General features: G+C 56.3%; 1 protein-coding gene across 5 annotated transcripts in view; it reads right to left on the bottom strand.

Annotated features, from left to right (window-relative positions):
- The window catches only part of ARAP1 (ArfGAP with RhoGAP domain, ankyrin repeat and PH domain 1), a 113,068-nt gene extending 90,543 nt beyond the window's left edge, over nt 1-22,525 (bottom strand). For 3 of the 5 annotated variants that reach the window (XM_090030876.1, XM_090030877.1, XM_090030878.1), the window contains exon 1: nt 22,456-22,523. The gene's annotated coding sequence lies outside the window, so the exon portion shown is untranslated. Of the gene's footprint in view, nt 1-22,455 lie in introns of all 5 variants that reach the window. The other 2 variants (XR_016439674.1, XR_016439676.1) reach the window with 1 other exon arrangement.
- Between the last annotated feature and the right edge of the window lie 4,206 nt (nt 22,526-26,731).

The raw sequence follows: 26,731 nt of genomic DNA, 5'->3' as shown, positions 1-26,731 counted from the left end.
CAGGGCTGCATTAATGCATAGGCAAACTAGTCACATGCCCTAAGTGGAGAAGGGGCCCAGTTGTGCTTATTTTACATATTATAATTATTGAGTGGAAAAAAGGTAATATAAATAGACTGTATTAAGTAGGGACCCGTGAGCTTGCTCGCCTAGGGCCCACTAAAGGGTTAATTCGGCCCTGGTGGTGGTGCAGATTAGCTCTAGATGGCATTACTAACTTTGAGACCAATGCAGGAGGGCCCCATAGGGCATGTCTACACATGCTTTTACACATGCCTAAACTTAAAGTGCATTAAGATGATTGAGGTGCACATCTACATGTACACACGCTAAGGCGCATTCACGCAGGTGTGCGGACTGACTTGAGATTAAAGTTAGTCCCGAGTCAATGGACACACACCATGTTAATGCGCATTAGCGCATCTACACATTTGTTAATGCAACTGAGCCATTCACGCCTAAATTTGATACCTGCTTTATGAAGGTTTCAAATTTAGGCTTGAGTAGCCTAAAATCGCCTTTTTGAAGGTGCATTAAGGCTGCGCACATGTAGATGCCTGCCCTTAATATGCCTTAAATTGGGCTAATGTGTATTAAATGTGCATGTGTACACATGCCCAGAACATACCAGCCTGCAAGGGAAGTCTTTGCATTGGGTCAGTCCTCCCAGGCCATGCTCTATCCGGCCTGCTTCTGTATATCCCAGGCAAAGATTGGGCTAACTGGCCATCAGACAATCCCCCCCGAACACCTCAATGGTGAGACAAGAGGCCTTCTCGACTACATGGGGAGACACACGCTACCGCCCTTTTCTCCGCTTGCTTTCCCCTTTAGACTAAATGCCCTTTAGACCAGGTGCACCAGCATTTCCCACTGGGATGTCATCCCTCACCCGTGGGCTTGTTCCCGCACACCACCGCAGCATGGAGGATCCCAAAACGGAGGCCTCCAGTCAAGAGTTGAGTTGATAATGGCCTTCAAATGGGCCATCCCCTAAGCGGTACCGTGATGGAGGGACAAATGTGAAACAGGTGGCGGGGGGGTGAGCCAACACAGCTCCAGAAGGGGCTGGTCAGAAACCATGGGATTCAAAAATCCCACCGTGGGCAATAGGTGAAGGAGAGGGAAACAAGACGAGATGGCGGGGGGTCAGGAACCAAGATGGCCAATAGCCAATAGCCAAAATGGTGGAGGACCGAGCCTTTATTCCAAAGGAAGCAATGAAGAGCTTCCATTTCCTTCTGCCGTATAGGGACTTAATAAAGGCCTAACAAAAGAGAAAGACCTGGGGCAGTAAGAGGCACTTGATTTCTTCCGTGGCGCTGCAGCGGTGCCCAGGGCGCCCGTTGCTGACTCAAGTGTGGTCTCACCTCCCTTACATTTGCCGGAGGCTGTAAAAAATAAAACCTCATGTTCATAAGTGCAAACGGCCCCTTCGGCAAAGAGAAAACCTTCCCGCCCCGACACCAGGAGGTTGATAAGATCCTGGCAGAGAACAGAGAGCAGACAAAACTATCTATTCCAGAAAGCGGAGGGAGATTTAAAAGAAAAACACCAACAAAATTCTCTGCCTCATAGGTATTTATAGACCACGGCCCGGCACAGTATCTCAGGATCTCAGATATCAAGGGACGCAAATCCTCTCATTACAGGAAGGAACGGTAAAGCAAAAGAGCAACCTTGGCTGTCTACAGGCTCAGATATCTGAGCACTTACAAGAAGGGCTCGGCACCAAACAAGGAAACTCCGTGTTCAGGAAGGACCCGCGCAACTCGACAAGCTGGCTAGAGGCATCGTGCCACCGTGGCTGCAATGCAGCCACCTCTGGGGTGAAACACAGCTGCAGCTGAAGAGGGCACAGCAATGGCTGAGCACGGAGGGATGCAGCATCCACCCCCTGCTGAAATGATCCATGGGAGGAATTTATCCGTAGCTGTTTTTGGATGGTTGTGCTATCTAGACATAAAATAAGACAAGGGGGGGAATTTTCAAGGTCACTAGGGGCCCAAGTCCCAGAGGTACTTACGGACTAATGCAGGGAGCAACGTAACCACCAGTGCTGAGACAGCCAGGACACCACGGGAAACACTTCTCCCCTTAACAGAAACAATCGCAGCCCTCGCAACTGCAGGCATGGACTGGCAGGGCAGCGCGGGTGAGTCACCGCCACTTCCTGCTGTGCTCCCCTGCCAAAAAAGCACTGACAGGCTTCACTTGCCCTCTCTGACCCTCCCATGGCTCGGCGCCATGGAGGAAGGCTCCCAGGTCACCTCTCTTGATCCGAGCGGCCAGCTGCGCTTCAGGGCTTTAAGGGGTGGGGGGGAGCCCAGAGAGGAGGAGGAACTGGCTGCAGGGTCAGGGAGCTGCGATGCAATGGGGTTCAACTCCCCACGTGCACCGAGCCCGGCTTTCCGGGATACAAGGAGAATCGGGCAGCCAGTGCCAGCATCGCTGCCCCATGGGTTTGCTAGCCAAAGCCCCTCTGAAGCTTGCCCCTGCAGGCACCCGTCAGCACCCGCTTGGGTTTACTCATCTGTCTGTTTTCATTTGTGGTGCTCATCCACCCACCCCGTCCTCCCCCACAGCAAATCCCCCAGCCAAACCCCTCCACCTGAGTTCAAAATCCCGAGCTGCCTCGTCACAAGGAGCACGTGCTTGGCTCTCTATTGCAGCCGCACTTGCACCCCTCAGCCTCAGCCAGCTTGCCCCACGAAAGAGCCTGATCCTGCCTGCCCAGTCCCAGGGGAGCTGCAGAGGCATCATTTGAGGCCCTCGAATCAGACCCTGGACCTGGAAGCAAGGAGGACAAAGTGCATCTTTCTGTGCCGGCCAGGTGAGACAGCGTCAGAAGTCACGGGATTTGTAAAGAAGAGCGCAGCTGCATGCGCGTAAGTGGATCTTGCTCCTCTTGCTCATGAGGGTCAGGTCATTGCTTTGCAGGCCCCTCCAATTTGCGGGCATGCTAATTCCTTGTTAAGTGGCTTGCGGTGGCGTCGTTTCAATCACACCAGGCACGGAGCTGACGCACGGGAGAGCAGACCCCCGCCGAGCCCAGGCGCTGTCCTCACACCCGTGGAAACACAGGGCCTGTCCGGTCGGGGTTGTCTTCTGCCTTCGCCCCACAGCCACGGGCAGCAAGATCTGACCAAGCGATACCCGCTTGCAGACTTGGCGCAGGGAAAAACCGTGCTGATGCATTTGCATGGAGAGAAGCCTGGCAGTCGCCTCCCAAAGGCACTTCCCCTTCCCTGGCATTGTGTGTTGACCAGAGCCGCCCCCTGCTCGCTTCCCCTTGCATCTGAGGTGCCAGCCAAGGGCCAGCGAAGATTTGCATGCCCGCTGTGCGAATGGTTGGGATGGTGTCCGCCTGCACACAGCGGGACACAGGCTGAGCTCGTGCAGCCCCCCACACCTACACGGCCCCAGCAAGAAACCTGCTAGGGGCAGGCCCCCTCGCCTCCTGTCCCCGGTTGGCCGGGTTTTTATATTACTGCAGCAAGCAATCAGCTCAAAGGATGGGAAGGGGGAGGGAGAAAATCCTCCTGTGCTATAAATAAATCAGGCTATGACGTCCTCACCGCTTTTCATAACTGCTTGACTCAGCGCCAGGGCTCTTTAAGGCGTGCAGACTCTCCACCTTCCTGCTGCTGAGCGAGCAGAATAGCCCCGGATAATGACGGGTTTGTCTGAAAGGGTCTTTCCCTGCACGCAGAAGCATCCCCTTCTTCTCTGCCCGGCCGCCAGCAGCCACTGGTTCAAAACCCTGCCGCCCACTCCAGGCCTGCGGCTCTTCCCGTCCGCCCCGGGGGCTCGGAGCACTTTGCAAGCGTTGGGGCCTCCCTGCTCCCCACTGGATCCAGGCCGGGAAGAGGCAAGTCGCGGGGCTCCCCCAGGAGCGACTGCAGCATGGCTTCTGGCGCCAGGTCTGCAGGGTATCGGCGCGTTGTTTGGTCAGCTCTGTCTCCTGGCCAGCTTTCCTGGAGATGAGCCTCCGTGGCTGAGGAACAGCCTCTCAGGGGGCCGGCACATGGTGGTTTTAGCTGGAGAACCCTTCCAAGGGAGGTGCCGTCACACCCGCCTTTGATTCCTGCCCCATGGGAAGTTTAAAAACAACTTGAGACTCCATGTCTTGTTATAATCGACCTGATTCCTGCTAAGTTCTTCATTCCGGAGGTGTTAATGACCCTCTCGCCTTTTTTAGGCATCTTAATGCACCACGAATCCAGCCAGGGGTGGATTCGGTAGGTGTGTTGGTCTGCGACAAAAAGAAATGCAAAGTTTTTGGTTCAGAGATGATACTTTTTTATTAGACTGACTAAGAAATCGCAAAAAAAAAAAGATCTTTCTTTGCACCTTCTTCAGGCTGAGGGAAAACGGAAGCTGGTAAAATCCAACCAGCCATTCTTCTGCACATCTCTTGTCGGTTTGCAGCTCCTGGAAATGAAGCTCCTATTTCACAGCCCTGCAGCCTTTTTTTTTTTTTAAACTCTAGCTAAAAACATCCTTAACTCAAACACAGGAATAACTTTCAGGGAAGCACCATGCACACATGCAAGATGCTCAAGAGGGCAAGATTGTGTTTTATGCACTGAAAAGAGATGCCCCTTTCATTCTAGTAACAACAGGACTAAAGACATAGCAGGGTCTTCAAGAGGAGGTTGGCTAGATATCTGGCTGTGGTATTATGGCCCCAGCACTCGTTCCTGCCCATGGCAGGGGGGCGGACTTGATGATCTGTTCAAGTCCCTGCCAACCCTAGAAACCACGAAACTATCTTCTGATTTTTGCCTGGGTTTTGTGGGAGGGGGTTTTTAACCCAGAATATATGATCTAGCAAATGAATGTATATTCCAATAAAACGCCCAAAAGCTTGCAATTAAAGAATTTTTTTTTTTGCAAAAATCATGTTGGTCCAATAAAAGATACCATCTCTACTACAAGTCCTGATTGCCTTTTCCTTTAGACCAACCCAGCTACAACCTGGATACCTGACACTGTTCCAATAAAGACATGTTTGTTTTGCTTCAAACTGAATTCAAGTTGCAGCAATAAGGGAGGTTTCAGATATTAGGAAAACCTTTCTCAAGAGGAGGGTGGTGAAGCACGTGCTCCCTGTGACGAGGCTGCTCGGGATTTTGAATTCGGGTGGAGGGGTTTGGCTGGGGGATTTGCTGTGGGGGAGGACGGGGTGGGTGGATGAGCACCACAAATGAAAACAGACAGATGAGTAAAGCCAAGCGGGTGCTGACGGGTGCCTGCAGGGGCAAGCTTCAGAGGGGCTTTGGCTAGCAAACCCATGGGGCAGCGATGCTGGCACTGGCTGCCCGATTCTCCTCGTATCCGGGAAAGCCGGGCTCGGTGCACGTGGGGAGTTGAACCCCATTGCATCGCAGCTCCCTGACCCTGCAGCCAGTTCCTCCTCCTCTCTGGGCTCCCCCCCACCCCTTAAAGCCCTGAAGCGCAGCTGGCCGCTCGGATCAAGAGAGGTGACCTGGGAGCCTTCCTTCATGGCGCCGAGCCATGGGAGGGTCAGAGAGGGCAAGTGAAGCCTGTCAGTGCTTTTTTGGAAGGGGAGCACAGCAGGAAGTGGCGGTGACTCACCCGCGCTGCCCTGCCAGTCCATGCTGGCAGTTGCGAGGGCTCCCCAGAGAGGTGGTGGGCTTTCCATCCTTGGAGGTTTGGCAGTCCTGGCTAGACCAAGCCCTGGCTGGGATGATGTAGTTGGGGCTGGTCCCGCTTGGAGCAGGGGATTAGACTAGAAGCGACTCCTGAGGTCCCTTCTGTGGCGGGCCAGTAGGAGGCGCTCCTGCGTTGAGCTGCCCACCTCCCTGCGCCCGCCCCCTGCCAGGCTCCGAATGCCTCCCTAGGGGCGCCTTATGCTCGGCCGACCCCTCTCCCGGAGCACACTCGCTAGTCTGGGGGTAACGTCACGCCACCACCCCGAGAAGGGACTGTCTCGGCCCTGTGTCCTCGGGGAAACACAGGCCTAATAGTCCCACGGGTACTCGGCCCAGTACAGGCACTTGGGGCACTTCCCCAAGTCAAGGGGCAAGAAGTAAAGTCTCCCTTAGTCCGCAGACCTAAGGGGTCTCTTAGGCATAATTTAGACCCACCCCTCAATACGTCTCCCACACCAGTCAAAAAGGAGAGCTTTATTGATTACAAGGGGTAGGGGAAACTAGGGTACAGGACTGAGCAATATCTTAGAAATCCTAAAGAGCAAACAGTGTGGCTGAGGTAGCCTTTTGATCACGCATCTGAGTTACTGCCAGCTAGATATCTAATGCGATTGAGTAGCTTACTCACAAGCATCTTCCAGAGGTCTCCAGTTTCCCCTCTGGAGTCTGGGGGTGAGAGAGAGAGCTGGGTCCCAATGGCAAGGCTCCTCTGTCTCCCCTGCTTTGCTGCTGCTTCACCTCATGGCCGAAGACAGCAAGCCTCCTTCCCCCCAACCTATACAGCCCCTGTGACCTCATTCACCTGGGCCAGGGGAGGTCAGCCCCAGCTGGCTGTCAGCCACCAATTTGAAATGCATCACCTGTTACCGGGCAGATTCCAGCTCCCCAGGTAGATGCCCCTCACCCGGGTGGCTGATGCCAGCCCCGTGGGCAGAGGGAGCAGGTTCCTCCCCCCCAGGACTGCAGCCAGCTCCGGTTACCTAAAGAGACAGGCCGAGGGCGGTCCCCTGTGTGCTGGGCCCACCCTAATCAAATGGTTGCAGCTCAGAGATTTTAGTCACAGAGCAGAGATTTTGGGGAGAAACAAGGTGGCTTTCTGCCACACCTTCCACCTCATTTTCTGTCATTGTAGGATTCTGTTATTCTATGAACACTCTAGCATATTAGTAATCCTTCTAGTTTTTTTACCCAGGGAAACATATGTGTTGTTTTATCTATTGATAATGCACCGCACCACCTGCACCCCCCCTTTTCAAAACCCAGATCCACCCGTGAACCCTGCTGGTGTGATGCTTGGGCCTCGGGGGGCCACACACCTGCAGAACAAAGTTGAGGTCTCCTGTTCATTCATCCCACTGTCCTTCTCCACAGGAGATGAGCCGAACGGCCTCCCGCAGTCTCTGTGCCAGGCGATAAAGCTGGATAAAGGATCCCACGGCCAGTGCCTGCTCCCAGAGCCACTGCTGCGTGCAGGGTCGTTAACTAGCGGCGCTGCTCAGTTCCCAAATGCCGGCGCAGAAGTGGAGCAGCTTCCTCCAGTGAGAAATGAGTGTTGCTGCGAGCAGCCCGCGGCGGGCTGACACCCCAGCGGCTCCGGAGCTGGTTCACGGGGCGCATCAGCAAGGCTTTGGGGGGCCAACCTGACCTGCCAAATAACTGGAACAATGTGGCTCTGGGCCTGTTCTTCTGCCTGGGCTTAGGATAGGGCAAAAATGCTGGGGCAGGAGCCTGAAGGAGGTGCCAAACGGAGGACGATGACAGGAGAGCATAGAGGACCCAGGGCAAAATATCCCCGCACGTTGGGAATCCTTTTGTTCTGTTCAAAGAGACTCAAACAAGGGAGGAGCAGACACCCAGTGGGCAGCTCGGGGCCCCTTCCTCCCCCAGGTCCAGCGTGCCCCAGCGAGAAGGCAGGGCAGATTTCCCAACCCAGCGGCAGCCTCCGGCAGGGACAAGAGGGGTGATGGAAACGTGCTGTATCCCACCGGGTAAATAAACTCCGATTCATCGTGATTCACCCCGCTGCAGAGCCACGGCGTCGAGAAGAGGAGCGAGAGCCAGTGAGCTGGTAGGGGAGGGAGCACCACCCTCCCCCCCGCTTTCTCCCTTCAGATTTTGGGGCCTGAGCCACAAGCTGCAATGAGTAAAGGCATGTGGGGGCAAGGCCGCACCGCAGGGTTGCTCACGTGTTTCGGAAGAGGCCGAGCTTCCCGGAAACGCATGGCTTGCAGTATCCATTTGGCTTGCTCCACTGCCCACCGACAAGGCCCCGTTCCTTCACCCCGAGTCCTGCTCCATCAGAAGGACGCAAGGCACCGGCTTGCAATGAGGGGCCCGAGAGCTCAGCCCTATCTCTGCCACTGAAGTCCTGAGTGGCCTTGGGCAAGTCACTTAGCCACACTGTGCCTCAGGACCCCCCAGTCAGTAATCTCACAGAAAGGGACAATAGACTGCCGACGCAGAGCTGCTCACACACAATGGCTCTGTCTGCATTATGGGGCTTAACCCCCACTTGCTGCTACATGTGTCTGGGTGTTTTTAAGCCTCCTTCAGAGGTGCTGGGTGTGGGTTGCAGCCCAAGGTGGGGATGGGGACTGAGCTGCACCAATGCTCCTGCTGGGACTCAGCCCTGGAGGATCCTGGCTCGAGGGTCACGCCCCGCCGCTCAGGGTCAGACTGATGTCATTTTTGGGGTCAGGAAGGAATTGTTCCCCCTGGTCAGATGGACTGGGAGGCAGGGGGGTTGTCTTCCTCTGTAGCGGGGGCACGGCCTCTGCCTGGGGTCTCTTGCCCTGGGATTTACCCCACAAGAGCCAACAGGGAGCAAGAAGCAGAAGCCGTCCAGCCTCCCACAAGCAGTCGGTCCCAAGCGAAGCTGCTTTCACACTGGGGAAAAGCTGTGGGAGGATTTCAGGGCTCTACCGTCACCCGGCGCCCCGCATCTCACAGCTCCGGAGCAGAAACCACGCCCTGCCCAAGAGAAACCCACCCGACCCATTCCCCTCTCCCAGAAACAACATCCTATGGGCACTTCAGCCTAATCCTATTTGTTTCTGAGCACAAACTTCCTAGTGTTTAACACCGAATCACCACTCAGAAGTGCAGGACCTACCTAGTCAAAAACTCCAGAGGATCATTTTGCCAGTGAACCCATGCTGCCCCGCCATCCCCCCCCCCCCCGCACACTGCAACAAGAAGCCCTCCACCTTCATCCCAGCCAGTCCCATACAAAGATTGTGAGGATGGCCAGGCCCCAGACAGTGCTGCACTGAGCCAAACTGCCCCGCGGGGCAAGTTGTGTGACAGCTGGTCAGACGGCTGGTTTCCCCTTCCTACGATCCCAAGGAGGCAAGACCCTGGGAGCAAACCCGCCCACAAAGCCCTTCTCTTTGGAGGAATGGGCAGCACCCGATGCGATTAGCAACAGCAACGAGCCTCGTGCTGGTGTCTCGCCACCCCAAAAACAGGGCCCCAACAGGCTGGATGTCGCACCAACATAAAGGCGATCTGGGCCCTGGAGCAATTAAAATCTCAAGTGCTCCCAAATTCATAACTTCACTGGACACTTAAAAAACCCAGACAATGGCTTCTCCAAAATTAATCTGCTAACCCCCCTGCTCTCTGCAGGTAACAACAATCCTTCTTCCCCCTCTTGAACCGTCTTGCTTTGCCACTCCTCGCCTCATCTCTCCTATCGCCCTGCTCTGGTTTTGAAACCACTCCTGATAACTTTGCTCCGGCTTTATGGCACTCCTCCATGCCTCAAAGCTGGCTGAGGTCATTAGCCTGAAGTCAGGAGGAAAGCAAGGCAGAGACTAACTCATTAAAAAAGGCATGAGCTGTTGGAGGCTAGCGCTTATTAGTATAAGCTTCATCAGACGGGTTCATAGGCTAGCACCGTCAGATGCTACGAAGCAGGTTGTTTTCATTCCCATACGGAGCGAGATACTTACTGTGCCTGGTTCGACCTGTTCTTGGGCTCAAGCCGTGTCTCTTCTTTCCCAGACCTGAGGAAGGGGTCTACCTAACATCTCACCCATCTCTACAGTCAGCCCAAGAACAGGTATCACCAAAACCCCCCATCTGGACAGATCCTCAAGGGCTCAGGACCCACAACTCATAGTTTTGTAATCCAGGTGGTACTCCAAGAGGTGCCCCCTCTCCAACTGAAGGGAGCAAAGCAGCTGCGCAAGCATTGTGGGGGGTGTAGGGACTCTTCTCCCCTATAGAGCAGAGCCAGACCACCAATGGAGACTTAACCAGATACCTTTTAATACTGGGAACATAACAGGCGCAAATCAGAGGGTACAGTGGACACTACAATGCCCCGAGGGGCAGGATTCAGCAAAGGTTAGACATTTACAACCATGGACAAAAAACAGGGTTAACAAAATATAAAAACACAAACAGCAGAACAAACGATACAGGTTGATGAAATATAAAAAGGCACAAAATGCAAAATGTCAAATGAGAAGGAAACACAGGGCTTTGGTACTTGGAGGGGGAGAAAGGGGGGAAAACACAACGGCCCCTTTCCACTGCAAAAAGATTTGCTTCTTGTTACCTCACTCACCCCAGCTGGGACTTGAACGCAGCTTGCCTATGGGGTAGGTAAGAACAGTCACACAGACACCACTGGGGGCACTGCTCCAGCCTGCCCGGGGGCACTGACCTTCCCGGAGCCCGGACTCATGTCAAGCTGCCTGGCCTCTGACTGGAGGAGCTGGACACAGACCTAGAAACCTCTCAGGTCACTGCTCAGATCCTGGCTGGAGCAGGGGAGCCTCCTGCTGGCTGCAGCCTCTCCCAGGGGGTCCTGGAGCCCAGCGGGGGCCTCTCCTGTCGGCCGCGCGCCGCGCTGCTGAGGGCCCCACTGCTGCCTGCAGGTCCTGCTCTTTCAGGCTCTTCCGGGGCACTGCTCCCGCCCCGCTGGCTCAGCTCTTGCCAGCTCTGTGAAGCTCCTTCCTTGCTGTCCCTCGCTGGTCTCTCCCCTGAGTCGGCCCACGCTGCTCCTTTTATCCCCCTCCAGATGACCCAAGGGGCCAATCGGGACACGGGGGGAAGGGGGGAAGTCTCTGGGGCCAGATTGGTGAGGAAAGGGAATCCCAAGTCCTCCAATCATCTTTTGCCCTTTCAAAACCCGTGGGCCAGGTCACTGCCAGCCAGCCCGTCACATCCTCCCCCGCAGATCCCTTCACCGGCCCGGTGAAGCGCAGGCCTCAGCCTGGGGGACTACTGGACCCAAGGGGCAGCAATGGGGACCTCCCCCAGCACCCCCAGGGCCTCGCAGGTGAAGTGACGGACTGGCCGAAGCTCCCGCCTTGGTCGTGGGGTGCAGTCTGGGGCAGGGCTCCATGAGGGCCCCGGCGGCTCAGGTTCCCTCTCACTGGAGGAGTCTGCCCCACTGGCAGGTAGAGGCGTGGGGATGTTTTCTCCTTCGGTCTCGCCAGGCGGGGCCCCACGAGCAGCAGTCCTCGTCTCCCCTTCGCCCTGAGGAGTGGCAGGTCCTAAGCTCGGGCGAAAGTCAGCAGGGCACCACCCGTCAGAGTGAGTCCGAGTCCCCCGGGGGAGCTGCAGGTACACCTGCCGGCTGGGTGGCGCGAGGCCTCCTTCTACGGGGAGACCTAGGCTTCTCTTCTCGCGGCTCTCTCTCGGGCGGAGGGGGCCCCACCAATTTGCCAATCAGCAGCAGGACGTTCCGATGGACCACGCGACTTCGACCCAGTCCAGACTCAGGGGAGATTTCCCAGTTGTCGCACCACTGTATAGGGTTCAGCCCGCCATCTATTAGCAATTTTGCGTCTCCCAGTTAGCCCCAGGTTTCGCAGCAGCACCCGGTCTCCTTCTTGTAACCCTTGCTCACGCACGCGAGAATCATAAAGCCACTCATGGCGTCGCCGGTTTCTTCCAGTAGTTTCGGCTGCCAGTCGGTACGCACGACGGAGACAGTCCCGAAGCTGTTGTGCATACTGGCCATGAGTCAAATGTTGTTGGTAGACTCATTCTACCCCAAAGCACAAATCTGTGGGTAACCGGGGCTCCCTCCTGAACATGAGTAAATACAGACTGACCCCCGGTGCATCATACCTAGTGGAGTTGTAGGCATGCACCAGGTATGCGATATGCTGGCTCCACGCGGCCTTCTGTTCCTGCTATATTCTGGCATATTCAAGAGAGTGCGATTGAAGCGCTCAGGTTCGGGATCCCCTTGGCGTGGTAGGGTGTAGTCCGTGATTTCTGTATGCCAGCCGCTGTCAGGACTTCACGCAACAACCGGCTCTCAAAATCTCGCCCCTGATCGGAGTGGATTCTTGCGGGCAGCCCAAACACGGAGAAGTACTTTTCCCACAGGACTTTGGCAACTGTTCTTGCTGTTTGATCTCATGTAGGGAAGGCCTGGGCATATCGGGTGAAGTGGTCTGTCACAACCAGCACATTCCCTTTTCGGTGCCCCTCCCCTTCTATGGCTAGGAAATCCATGCACACGGGCTCCATGGGTTTTCAGCTCTGGATGGTGTGTATCTACACACCACAGTTTGAGCGGCCAGGGTCTTCCTCCGCACACACAGATCACAATTTGAGCATTTAGTCCTCACATCTTCAGCCATTTTGAGCCAAAAGAACTGCTCACAGGCTAGCGCCAGGATGCGCTCCACCCTCAGGTGCCCAAAGTCATCATGCAGGGCCCGTAATGCAAAGGCCTTATACTTCCAAGGGAGGACCAGCTGCCAATATTTCCGTCCTTCTGGGTTGTGCACCTCCCGATGTAGCGCTCCATCAAACAAGCACAGCCTTTCCCACTCCCTCAGCAGAAGGTGGGCTGCTGGGGTAGCATTATTAAGGGTCGCATGGCGGGTATTCCCTGATCACTGGGCACGCAGCACCTCTCGCACATCTGGGTCCTGTTCTTGCACCGTCCGCCATTCTGGGGCTGTGACCTGTGGCAATGAGAGTCAGCGTGGTGTACTGAACCCAGGCCTGTGGGATCCCCTCAGGGGCCAACCCCAACACCTCAGCCATGCAAACAGTACTTTTCCTCGTCCCCACGGGGTCTTGTATCTGCAGGTCGCAAATGGTCTTCACTGTCTCGGGGCTCCAAACACTCCCGGGGTTGCTGGAGACTTGTCAAGACGGCATCAGGATCCACGTTCTTTCGTCCCGCTCGATAGTGCAGGCTGAAGGTGTAGTTGGCTAGTGCCATGATGCAGCGTTGGCCAGTCGCATCCAACTTAGCGCTGGTGAGCACATAGGTAAGAGGATTATTGTCTGTCCACACCCAGCGGTAGTCCCATACAGATAGTCCAGGAATTTCTCAGTGGCGGCCCACTTGGGGGCCAGGAATTCAAGCTTATGTACTGGGTAGCGCGTCTCGCTGGGTGACAATGCCCTGCTGGCAAAAGCCACTGGTCGCCGGTGTCCCTCATGTTCCTGGTACAGTTCAGCCCCCAGTCCTGACAGGCTAGCATCTGCGTGCAAAATAAAAGGGCGGTTGGGGTCAGCATATGCCAGCACAGGTGTCTGAGTCAACCGCTGGATCACCTCCTGGAAAGCATCTTCACACCGTGAGTCCCACTGGGGACCAAAAGGCTCTGTGGGGCTTCGTGTCACAGGAAGCCCATTTAAACCATTGTTTTGCCCCTTCTTGCAGGGCGACCTTCCCACCTGGTGTCCGTAAGTTAGGGCGTTTAAAGGTCTGGTTATTGTAGCACAGTCTTTAACGAATCGCTGATAGAAACCCACAAATCCCAGGAACCTTTTCAATTCCCTCAAGTTCTTGGGTCGAGGTCAGGTGGTCACAGCACTTACTTTCTCCGGATCAGTGCTGACCCCTTCCTGTGATACGATATGTCCTACGTACTTCCCAGAGGCCTGGCAGGACTTACATTTATCAATGGCCAACTTAAGTCCAGCAGTTCCCAGCCGATCGAGTACCCGGGGTAGCCGTCCTTCGTGTTCCTCCAGCATCTTTCCAAAAACAATATTATCATCTAAATAAACCACTACTTGGGTCATGTGCATATCCCCAACCGCCTTCTCCATTAGTCGCTGGAAGGTGCCAGGAGCCCCCGATATCCCTTGGGGCATTCGTTCAAACTGATCGAATCCCAAGGGGCAAATAAAAGCAGTCTTCTCTTTGTCCTCTTCCCGCAGAGGTATCTGGTAGTAGCCGCTGCGGAGGTCTAGTACTGAAAACCGTTTGCTCCCTACTAAACAGTCCAAAGCCTCCTTCCCCCGCGGGACAGTGTATTGATCAGCGCTGGTCCAGGCGCTCAAAGTCCAGTAATCAGTACACATACGGAGTTGGCCGTTCTTCTTCTGCACAATCACAATGGGAGAGGCATACGGGCTCTTCGATTCTGTGGCGGTGCGCTGGTCCACGAGCTCCTGCAGATGACGTCTTACTTCCCCCATCCCAGGGAGGGAAATGCGCCGAGACCTTTCGCGAAAGGGTCGTGGGTTGCTCAGACGAATGTGATGCTCCACCCCCTTAGCCTCCCCCACATCCCAGCCATGCAGGGAGAAAACACGGGCTTGAGCCCCGAGTTTGTCCCTGAGCTGAGCTTTACAGGCTTCAGGCACTGGAGAGTTCCCAAAAAAGAACCTCGAAGGGTCAGTTGGAGAGGGGTTTCCCTCCTGCTCAGGGCTCACCACTTCAGCATCCCTTATCGAGCCCACCTTCTGTCCCGGGTGGACCACAATATCTTTCAAGTTTGGGTTCACCACTATCACTGTAACCGGGTCTTAGTTGAGCCCTTTTGTCTCGATCACGCCATCACGGACCGGGTCTCTGTCTCCCGGTGGGGGTCTCCACCACCAGCAGCTTATTCTATCCATGCCTCTCAATCCAACCTTATACAGTAGGCAAAGCCCATTGGCCCTGTGCAGGGACTCGCTGGGGCTTTTCTCCAGAGAAGTGCAGGGTCCCTCCAGCCTCAGGGTGACCCATCTCTCTATGCTCCCATCGGTCATACGCCTTTGAGCACAAGGCACGTATCGTTAACCACTGTTGGTAATCTGGGCCAGCCTGTTTACAGTAGTGAGCAAGAACCTGGAAAAGGCTGGAGCTGGTCCCTACAATGAGAGTGGCCCCTTTTATCCACCCTGGATCAGGGCACACTAGAGCGATGGTTGACACTTCCTCCACCCCAGCTGTTTCAGCAGGGAATTTTAGCCTCGTGTTCACATAACCCCTGTAAGGATACTGTTCCTGGCTTAAGCCACAAAGTCCCAACCCTGTAAGGGGAAGCAAAGGCCGGTGTCTCAGATGTTCCTCATAGAAGGATTCAGATAGGATGGTGACCTGGGACCCGCTGTCTAGAATGGCCTGGCACGGGCGACCATTCACCAGCATGGGGACCTCTGCACGGGGTCCCACTAGCCCCTTTGGCAGTGAATTTACTGAGGGTAATGATCAGGAGTCTGTCTGGGTCCGGAGCGGAGCCCCTTCCCCGTTTCCCGCTGCCCAGCACCCTTTTAACCTTTCAAATACCAATTCAGGGTTCTCAGGCTGGGTGCACTCCCGAGCCACGTGCCCTGGCTCCCCACATCTATAGCAGACCCCCGGGGCCCTGGAGCAGGTATGGGGCCGAGGTCCTCCCGAAGCACGAGGATGGGGTAAGGGTTGACCCCTGGGGGGGGTCTGGACACGGCAGCTGCTAGTGCTGGAGCCACAGGCTCCTCCTCCACTCCCAACAAGGTGTCCTCATGGGGAGCCACCATTAGCACCCGACCCATGCGTCCTCTCCAGGGGAAAACATCCTCTGCGACCCACATAGTCTCTCGGAGTTGGGATAGCTCTTCCTCTTTACGAATCTCTCAGAGGAGGCGACTGAAGTCAGGGGGCTGCTCCTGCTCCCCGCTAAGTTGAGGTTCTGGAGTAAGCCCGAGCTATACCGTGCCCCAATACGAATTTGCCGGAGCCGTATCTGATCGGCGTCAGTGACACTAAGTGCTCCTTGGGTCGCCAGGCGTTGTAGCACGGGCTCTTAGCGAAGGACATACGCTGAAAGAGTCTTGCCCTTGCGCTGGAAAGTCCCCAGCAATTCGTAGTACGCGCCCCCACTCCCTGTGGGTTGGCCAAAAGCATCCTGAAGGACCTGCACGCATTGCTGGGTGGTGATAGCAGGGCTCTGGAGTTTGGCAGTCCTCACAGCCCCAAAGGCAGGCTCCCTCAGGACCTCCAGCAGACGGCGTCGCTTATCCTCATCAGGTATTTGCCAAGTCAGTAAAGACTCTTGAACATGGGAGAGCCAAGAGTCAAATCCTTCCTCCCCTGCAGGGACTGGCAGGGTTCCCAAGAAACTCGGGAGTCTCTTATAGGCTGCCTGGTCACTGGAAGAACGGGTCACCTCCCGCAGAAGCTGCTGGAAAACCCTCACCCGTTCAGGGGTAGCTTCAGTACCAGCAGCTCGCCCCGCTCCCCCCGCACAGTCCCCTCACTCACGGAGGGTACAGCAGACTGGTCGGCATTGAACACGTCTCCTGCTGGCTCTCTCTCTGCAGGGGTACACAGCGCTTGAATACTATTCTAGCACCTGCTATGCGGGAATCCCGGACGGGCCCCCAAAATGTAACCCAGGCAGGACTCCAAGAGGTGCCCCCTCTCCAGCTGAAGGAATCAAAGTAGCTGCACAAGCGCTGTGGGAGGTGTAGGGAGTCTCCTCCCTCTATAGAGCAGAGCCAGACCATCAATGGGGACTTAACCATATACCTTTTAATACTGGGAACATAACAGGCATAAATCAGAGGGCACAGTGGACACTACAGTGCCCCAAGGGGCAGGATTCAACAAAGGTTAGACACTTGCAATCACTGACAAAAAACAGGGTTAAGAAAATAGAAAACGCAAACAGCAGAACAAACAATACGGGTTGGTGAAATATAAAAAGGCACAAAATGCAAAATGTCAAATGACAAGGAAATATAGGGACTTGGTACCTGGAGGGGGAGAAAACAAAGGCCCCTTTCAGCTGCAGGAAGGCTTGCTACTTGTTATCACACTCACCCCAAGTCACCTCAGCTGGGCCTTAAACCCAAATCACCCAGTTGGTAGGCAAGCACACTGCCACATAGCCACCACCAGTGGCACTGTCCCAGTCTGCTAGGGGTCTTGACCTTCCCAGAACCCAGCCTTACGTCAAGCTACCTGACCACTGATGGGAGAAGCTGGAAGCAGAGCTGGGAACCCCTCAGGTCACTGCTCAGATCCTTGCTGGAGTGGGGGAGCCTCTCCTGCTGGCTGCAGCCTCTCCCAGGGGGTCCTGGAGCCCAGTGGGGGCCTCTCCTGCCAGCCGCGCGCCGCGCTGCTGAGGGTCCCACTGCTGCCTGCAGGTCCTGCTCTTTCAGGCTCTTCTGGGGCACTGCTCCCGCCCCGCTGGCTCAGCTCTTGCCAGCTCTGTGAAGCTCCTTCCTTGCTGTCCCTTGCTGGTCTCTCCCCCGAGTCAGCCCACGCTGCCCCTTTTATCCCTCTCCAGGTGACCCAAGGGGCCAATTGGGACACGGGGGGAGTGAGTCTCCAGGACCCGATTGGTGCGGAAAAGGAAACCCAAGTCCTCCAATCATCTTTTGCCCTTTCCAAACCCCCGGGCCAGGTCACCGCCAGCTAGCCCATCACAGTTTTATAGTTTCATAGCTGGTTGGGTCAGAGGGGACCTGAGCAGATCATCCAGTCCAACCCCCTGCCATGGCAGAAAGGAGTACTGGGGTCAAACGACCCCGGCAAGGAGATTGTCTAGCCTTGTCTTAAAGACCCCCAGGGTAGGGGCCAACACCACTTCGCTTGGAAGTTGGTTCCAGATCCTAACTGCCCTGACAGTGAAGTCGCGCCTCGTGACATCTAGCCTAAATCTCCCCTCTGCCAGCTTGTGACTGTTATTGCTGGTCACTCCTGGCGGTGCTCGGGGGAACAGGGACTCCCCCAGTGTCTGCTGGTCCCCCCTGACTAGTTTATAAAAGCCCACAAGATCCCCCCTCAGCCTTCTCTTGTGGAGGCTGAGCAGGTTCAGGTCCCATCGCCTCTCCTCGTAGGGCCTGCCCTGCTGCCCCTGACCATGCGAGTGGCCTCCCTCTTGAAGTGCGGTGCCCAGAACTGATTTCATAGATTTCATAGATTTCATAGACATTAGGGCTGGAAGGGACCTCAGGAGATCATCGAGTCCAGCCCCCTGCCCAAAGGGCAGGAAGTCAGCTGGGGTCAGAGGATCCCAGCAAGATAAGCATCCAATTTACTCTTGAAGGTGTTCAATGTAGGTGCTTGAACCACCTCCGCTGGCAGGCTGTTCCAGACCTTGGGGGCTCGGACAGGAAAGAAATTCTTCCTTATGTCCAGCCTGAAACGGTCTTGCAGGAGTTTGTGACCATTCGACCTCGTCATCCCTTGGGGCGCTCTGGTGAACAAACGTTCCCCCAGATCCTGGTGGTCACCCTTGATAAACTTATAAACTGGACACAGTACTCCAGCTGCGGCCTGACCAGTGCCGCGTAGAGGAGGATCACCTCCTTGGACCTGCTCAAGATGCATCTGTGGATGCATGACAAGGTGCGGTTGGCCTTCCTGACCGCGTCCCCACACTGCCGGCCCATGTTCATCTTGGCATCAATGATGACTCCAAGATCCTTTTCATACCTCGAGTCCCCAGCCTGTAGGTATGGTGCTGGCTCTTCCTCCCCAGGTGCAGCACCTTGCACTTGTCAGTAATGAATCCCATCCTGTTCTCATCCGCCCACCCCTGTAACCTGTCTAGGTCCGATTGCAGCCTATTCCTCCCTTCTAGTGTGCCCACGTCCCCCCACATCTTAGTGTTGTCTCCAGATTTGAACAGGTGCTTTTTACCCCCTCGTTCAAGTCGCTGATGAAGATGTTGAACAGTGCGGGCCCGAGGACCGAGCCCTGGGGGACCCCACTGCCCACGTCCCTCCAGGTCGAACATGACCCGACCACCACCGCTCTCTGGGTGCGGCCCCCAGCCCATTGGCGACACATCTGACTGCGTGGGGGTCGACACCACAGCCCCCAGTTCCTTAACGAGAACGGGGTGAGAGACAGTGTCGAAGGCCTGCCGACAGTCCAGGAAGACGATGTCCACTGCTCCCCCTGCGTCTGAGGGTTTGGTGACCTGGTCGTAGAAGGCCGCCGGGTTGGTCTGACAGGGCCTGCCCCTGATGAACCCCTGTTGGTTGCCCCTAAGCATGATCTCCCCAGCTTGCCCCTCGTGGACATGCACCAGGATAACTCTCTCAAAAAGCTTGCTCAGGATTGAGGTAAGACTAACTGGCCTATAATTTCCCGGGTCCTCCTTCCTCCTGTTTTTGAAGATGGGAACCACACTGGCCTCTTCCAGTCCTCTGGCCCCACACCAGAGCCCCACGAGTGCTCGTACAGCCAGGCCAGGGGTCCCCCAACGACCTCAGCTGATTCCCTCAGCACTCGGGGGTGGAGATTGTCCGGACCCGCTGACTTGAACACGTCCCGTCCCTCCAGACGCTCCCTGACGAGATCCGCCCTGACCCTGGGCCTGGGTGCGCCTCCCCGGGGCCGCAGGGGGGCCGGTGTGGGGGGTGACTGTTCCGGTCCCCACTTAGGAAAATGGAGGCAAAGAAGTCATTAAATATGTTGGCTTTGTTGTCTGGTGTGATGACCAGGTTTCCTAGCGTGTCCTGCAGGGGCCTCACATTACCCGGTACCTTCTTTTTGCCCCCCATGTATTTAGAAAAGGACTTCTTGTTGTCCTTAATCTGGGAAGCTAGCCCCAGTCCCATCCCCGCCTTGGCCTCCCTGACTCCCCCCCCCCTGCACCCCGAGCAACCGCAGTGTAGCCCTCCCTGGGGACGGCCCCTCCCTGCCATCGGGTGTGCACCCCCCTTTTATCTAGAAGACCTTCCCGGATGCTTCTGGTGAGCCGTGGGGGCTTGTGCGCCCTCCTGCCCCCTTTGATCCGTGCTGGGATTACCTCCCTTTGGGCTTGGAGGATCGTCTCCTTAAGCAGCAACCACTCTCCTTGGACACCCGGCTCCCCTCCCCTCCGGGACCTCAGCGCTTCCCCGACTATCCTCCTTAGCTCGGTGAAGTCTGCCCTCCTGAAATGTAGGGCTGCTGCCTTACTGCAGGCCTTTGCCACCTTGCGCTGGATGGTGAATCCCAGCAGGCGATGATCGCTGTCGCCCAGGGGGTCGAGCGCCCGCAGCCCCCACACCAGGTCAGCACCCGTGGTCAGCACCAGATCCAACAAGGTGTCTCCCCGGTGGGGCTGTGCACCTCCTGGGGTAGATGAAGGTCCTGCATTTGGGCTAGGGCCCTACGTGAGCGGTCAGACCTGGCTGACTGCTCTTCCCAGCAGATGTCTGGAAAGTTCAGGTCCCCCGTGCCTACCACATCCTTTGACCTAACGACCTCTGTGAGCTGACCTAAGAATTCCTGTCTAGCTCTTCCCCATGGTTGGGAGGTCTGTAGCAGACCCCCACCGTTAAGTCTCTTTCCCCTCGCCTGCCTTGTGTCCTAACCCGGAGCACTTCAGAGTGCCCCTCCTCTGACTCTGTGCTACTTAAGTCAGGCCAGAGCTTCCCAAGTGAGCAGCATATTGGGGCGCTTGTACACATGACGAATGAATACGAAACTCTTGTGACAGTCCAGGCCACCATGATTTCCACATGCCACAGGGGAATACATATTTAAGGGTCTCGACACCCCACTTGGAGCCCATACCAGGGCTGCAAAATCGTTTTCTAGCTCTCTTTCCCTTCCCCCATGTTGAGCAGCCGAGGTTTCCCCAGGGTTGGGTGAAGAATCCCAGCAGCCGGCATCGCCAGGACGAAAAACCAGACCATCCGGGAAAGGGAAGGCCAAACCTACCCTGGCCACCACCGGATGGTAAGCAACACAACATGATTGTATCTACCAACCTCCAGTAAGCAAATGCCCCAAGAGCCAGGAGTGATGCAGAAGGGAGATGCCTGACAAACACATTGCAACATCTCTCGGGCAGGAGCACGATCACTAGCTCCAAATGCCCAAGGATCAGCTGGGATGAACCACTCACCTGGGCCTCTCCCTGCACCCACGCTATCTGCAAAGCTGCCCACACACAGCTGCTTCCAGCGACAAACCCTGGCACCTCCAGTCCCCCAGAGCTGTATAAACAAAAGGCCCCCTGGCATTTGCAAAATCCTTACAGCCTTTAAGGGGCTCCCAGCTTTGTACCCCTACCCTCCAGGGGCTGTGGAGCAGCTTGGATTTGATGCCACGTGGTTTTTGCACCCAGCCTTCGGGGGAGCAGGGATGGGGTGACAGCGCTGGGTTTGATTTAGCTATCGCTGACTCACAGGGGTGGAGGAGCTGCCAGTTTGCACTTAATTGGATTCTATTTTTAATTGCAGTTAAGGTGCCCAGAGCTCAAGATGGAGGGGGAGCGGCGTGGAGCATGAACCTGAAGCAATTCTCTGGGCAACTGCAAAGAGCCAGCACAGCCACCCTGGGGCTCCATACCAGGCCCGGACCCCTTCTCTGGCCCTGTCCTGCCTGGATGAACAATCATGTCACATCCTCTATCAGGCTGCGAACCAAATGTCTGATTCATTTTGACTGTCACAGCCCCTCCATCGCTGTTGTGCCCCAGCACAAGGCTGGCAAAGGCCCGCCAGGCGGACAATGACCCGATGAGGCAACGTTACTGCATGAGATTAGATCTCTCTGGGCCAAAAGCACATGAGGGGGGCGGATCCGCATCGGATGCATTTCCCCAAACCTCTCCCAGGAAAAGAAGTTCTGCAAACGGGACCCAGCCCCAGCCCACCCCAGGTCTGCCATCAGCTCCTAGGGGTGCCCGTGTCCCTGGGGCTCTGCTTTGATTTAGGGCTGTGCAGACTGCAAAGTCCAGGAGAAAAAGCAGGTTTAGCAAAGGTTTAAAGACACCTTTCCTCCCCCCATTTGCTATCTTCAACTTCCCGGCCCGTGCATTGCTGATGGAAGATGGGCCTGACACAGCCCCTGACGGCGGTACTCCCTGCCGCAGGAGAGAGAGCGGGGCGCTCCCCGCCTGTGCCCTAAATGCAAAGTCTGTCTCTTCTCGGTGTGGGGGGGTTGAAAAAGCAAACTGAGCTAACAACACTGCAGGGCCGTATTCTGGGCTGGATGCCTCCTGCTGAGGTCACCTGGAGCCACTCCATCCCTGCCTCTGGCCGGGCTCCAGCAACTCGGCAGCTCGCAAGTCGCCCCGCCACCTTTACGCAGCGCGTCCCATTTCCAAACCCACTGAGCAAACACCCTCTGCCCGCGAGCGCGGTGAAAAAGCTGCTTTGCAGACAAATGAAAAGCAGCAAAGAAACCTGTTCTTGGAAAGATGAGAAACGGGGGGGGGGAGGGGGGCGGGAGTGAAAAATGCCGCCTCCCAGGGTTAAAATCACACTACTGGTCGAGGCAGCCATGCATGGCTGCTGTTTACTAGGCTTTCATTTGGAGACCGGGGACTGCTCGCAAAGAAAAGTTTTTAACCAAAAGGAAGAAGAAAAGAGCAGGGGGCAGGGAAAGCTGGAGGGGAAGGGGTCCGAGGCAGAAGGGGGCTGGTAAAGAGGGGATCCAGGCAGCTGCAGAGACCAGCCTGCTCCAAAAAACAAGTGCTGCCTTTGCAAAACCCTCTCCCTGCCCCTGTGTCTCCCAGGGAAACCAGAAGTTGGCTCCTCTCCCTCTTCCCAGCCTCCCTCCTCCCTGAAGCCCCTTGCAAGGGCTGGGGCCTGGGGAAGGTTTGGGGGGGAACAGGGTTAGGCGCTGAAAGAAGGGACTGACCTGGCTCTGCCTCCGCCTGCCGCCTCCTCCCTCTGCCTCCTCAGGGAGGGAGGCTCTTGCAGGGCACCGGAGAGGAGGGGCGGGCGGAGGGAAAGGCCTTCCCAGAATTGGACGAAGAACCGCGGCATGTGCACACGCACGCGGGGAGCTGCAGCACGGGTACCCCTTCCTCTCCCCCACAGCTGCCCTCCCTGCCTCCCCCCGAACTCCCCATTGCCTTCCTCCCCCTCTGTGGCCCCTGCCACACTTCCTCCTTCGTTTTCTCCATGCTCGGACTGGGCCCCCCTCTCCCACTGGGATTTATTGCCTGCGGTGGGCTCCCCGCTCACCCCCAGTCTCTGTGCGAGACGAGAGGCATTGACCTTGGGAATGCCCTGGCTTCGCGCGGGGGGGTTACCATCCAGCATTTCTCAACCCGTGGCTCGCAATGCAAAAGTTTATGAAAGGATGGCCAACCGCGGCGGACAAACGTGACTGTCACTTCAGGAGTAACGTAGTTGGTATTGCTGTGAACATTTTCAGGTTGGCATCGATTTCTGTCTCGGCAATAAAGGCGGCGGAGCTGCATTAACTTGTAGTCTTTACTTGGAGCCAAAATACCGGTGTGTTTTCTACTGGGTCAGGACTGGCCATTGATGGTCAAGGGTTACAAAAAGGGGTGAGAGCCACTGCCACGTTGGCCCCATGCAGGCTGGAGGGGTTTGGGTGGGGCTGAGAAACCCCCCAGGGTCTTGGCTGGAGGGTTGGGGTTGGGGTTAGGGTTAGGGTCTGCAGCTGGGGTCTGGGGGATTCCTGTCCGCACGGGTGACTGGGCTCTGCTTTAATAGAGACCCACTGGAGATGGGGAAGCTCGTGGAAACCCAGCGACAGCCCCGGCAGTGTGAAGGGCAGAGGTTTCACTTCTCCCTCCCTGCCCCCCTGCACCCCGGTTTCCTGCTGGTTTCTCGTCTGGCACCGAGAGGGGATTTTCCTGTGACGGGCGGTAAGGGCTGATTACCTTCTTTCCCTTTGCGGGCTGCAGTATGGACTATTTTAATCGAAGCCTTCGAGGTGCGGGGGAGCCCCCCACCGGGCTGACAGGTCTGCTAAAGCCCCAGCTCCTGGATTCATGTGCTTATGAAACCGTCCCTGCTTTTGCTTCTTTAAGTACACTTCTAGCACACCAGGCTGCAAGAGAAAGCAGGGCTGAGTGCACCCTAATGGCTCCAAACCACAGGCCTCAACGCACCAAATGTTATTATCTGTTCCTCGGGATTTCCCAGCTCTCCCTGTCTAGCTGATGGGGTTGGCGGTACTGGTCTTGGCAGGGCCTGGCACTGTACAGACAGAGGGTGCAGGCTGTACCGCTGCCACAGGCCTCAACACATGAGCAGACGCCCTCACCGGGCCTGGAAATGATCCAGTTCCTTTAAGTAGCGCCGTGTGTTTACTCCGAGCCCAGCCTGTCCACATGCGCCACACCAGAGCATTGTGGGCAATTCTAATTATAATAATAATTAGAATTATAATACCACCTCACTGCTCATTCCCATGAAAAGGTAGGCAAGTCTCATTAGCCCCATTGTACAGATGGGAAAACTGAGGCACAGAGAATTTAGGTGACATGCCCGGGGATGTCCAGCTGAGCCAGTACCAGATCTTAGCTCCCCAGAGCCCCAGGCCTGTGAACCCCACCTCCAGCTCCCCCCAGTCTCCTAACAGGCCCCCAGAGCAGGGGTCTCTTGGAAGAGCTACCCACGCACCCGCACGAGAGGTACAGTCTCCATCTCTTTCCCCGTCCTGTGTGAACCACATACAGTGCATTTTAATGCCTGGACAAGCAGCCGCCCTGACACCTCGGTGTGGCCTAATGAGAGTCTTGAACAGGTTGCCCCAGTTTTACCTCGAGAGAGAAGCGCCTCACATTATGGAGGGGCAGGGACTTCGCCTGAACATTTCCTGCTCCTCCTGCATTTGACCCCTGGAGAGAAGGGGACAGAGGGTCCGGTGTGCTCACCCTTCACACCGCTTTCTGCACCCGGTGGGGTTACAAGCATGTCAGGGCAGCAGAGGGTTGGGCACACATCGGGTGGTATATGTGTGTCTCTGTGTTGCATGAGTGCAAGAATCACGGCCATACAGCAAGCAGGTCCAGCTTCCCCACACACTGGCCCTGGAGGACCCAAGCTCTCTCACAGTACTGCCAATGGGGGTGGCACTTGTAGCCACCACGATGCTGGCTCTGGGATACACATCCGGTGGCTGAGACCCGCCAACTCATTCTGCCCCGTCACCCAAAAGCTGTGTAAACAGGGAGCGGATGGAGGGAAGACCTCAGTCCACCTCCTCCCTATATTCACTTAGTTCAGGACCCAGCCAGACAGCCTCCCTAATTAAAAACCAGCTGCAGCACCAATTAATTTTTCATTGTTACAGGCTAGTGAGGCTTTCTGGCACCCTCTGGTGGCCAATGCAACTTCTCAACGTCCCCATGGCCGGCTTGGACCTGGTGGGGCTTGGTGAACAGACCAATTTCCGGACAGACACTGCAGGGTGCAGTGTCCCGCCAACATAAGAGGTGAGTGGAGACATCTTTGTCCTCCAGTTCAGCAGTCCCATTGGAAAAGCCTTGGTCTGGATATGGAGACGGAGAAGCCTGGACAGGGAGGGAAACTGGGTGCGGTAGGGCCTGGCCAAGGAACGTGGCTCGGGGTCCAGGCTGGCTGCTGAGGAGGTGAATGGGATGAGCGGGTGGATGGGGAGCCCGAACCTAAACATGTTAAGCTAACATGTTTAATGATTTCTTTGTCTCTGTCTTCCTAAGTAGGGACCAGAACAGCCACCTCCCTGCTGGACCCGGGGGAGGCACACCTGGGCCACGGGTTAGCGTGGAACTAGTTAGGGGGCTTCTGGAGGGGCTGGACATGTTTAAGTCAGCTGGCCCAGACGATCTCCACCCTAGAGTCCTTAAGGAATTGCCTGAGGTCATTGCGGGACCCCTGGCGTGGCTGTACGAGCACTCGTGGTGCTCTGGGGAGGTGCCAGAGGACTGGAAGAGGGCCAACGTGGTCCCCATCTTCAAAAAGGGCAGGAAAGAGGACCCAGGAAACTACAGGCCAGTTAGCCTTACCTCGATCCTAGGCAAGCTGTTTGAGAAAATTATGCTGGCACACATCCAGGAGGGGCCAGTGGGGGATTTCATGCTTAGGGGCAACCAGCACGGGTTCATCAGTGGCAGGTCCTGTCAGACCAACCCGGCGGCCTGCTACGACCAGGTCACCAAATCCTTAGATGCAGGGCAGCAGTGGACGTCGTCTTCCTGGACTTCCGGAAGGCCTTCGACACTGTCTCTCACCCCGTTCTCATTAAGAAACTGGGGGCTGTGGTGTCGACACCCACAGTCAGATGTGTCGCCAACGGGCGGGAGGGCCGCACCCAGAGAGCGGTGGTGGACGGGTCGTGTTCGACCTGGAAGGACGTGGGCAGTGGGGTCCCCCAGGGCTCAGTCCTCGGGCTCAGTCCTCGGGCCCGTCCTCATCAGTGACTTGGACGAGGGGTAAAAAGCACCTGTTCAAATTTGCTGATGACACTAAGATGTGGGGGGATGTGGGCACGCTAGACGGGAGGAATAGGCTGCAGTCGGATCTAGCCAGGTTAGAGGGCTGGGTGGATGAGAACAGGATGGGATTCAACACCTACAAGTGCAAGGTGCTGCACCTCGGGAGGAACAACCAGCACCATACCTACAGGCTGGGAACTCCCTTCTTGTCAGGGCAGAGGCAGAAAAGGATCTTGGAGTCATCACTGATGCCAAGTTGAACACGGGCCGGCAGTGTGGGGACACGGTCAGGAAGGCCGACCGCACCTTGGCATGCATCCACAGATACATCTCGAGCAGGTCCAGGGAGGTGATCCTCCCCCTCTGTGCGGAGGACTGTGTCCAGTTCTGGGCACCGCACTTCAGGAGGGATGTGGCCAGCATGGAGAGGGTCCGGAGGAGGCCACTTGCATGGTCGGGGGCAGCAGGGCAGGCCCTACGAGGAGAGGCGATGGGACCTGAACCTGCTCAGCCTCCACAAGAGAAGGCCGAGGGGGGATCTAGTGGCCTGTTACAAACTAGTCGGGGGGATCAGCAGGCATTGGGGGAGTCCCTGTTCCCCCGAGCACCTCCAGGAGTGACCAGGAATAACGGTCACAAGCTGGCAGAGGGTGGATTCAGACTAGACATCAGGAGGCGCGACTTCACGGTCAGGGCGGCTAGGATCTGGATCTGGACCCAACTTCCAAGAGAAGTGGT

The sequence above is a fragment of the Crocodylus siamensis genome, chromosome 1 (assembly GCF_052110815.1).
Source record: "Crocodylus siamensis isolate JL-2025a chromosome 1, ASM5211081v1, whole genome shotgun sequence".
Taxonomy (NCBI): Eukaryota; Metazoa; Chordata; order Crocodylia; family Crocodylidae; genus Crocodylus; species Crocodylus siamensis.
Note: the sequence above shows the minus strand (reverse complement) of the source record. Positions and strands in the feature narration are given on the sequence as shown.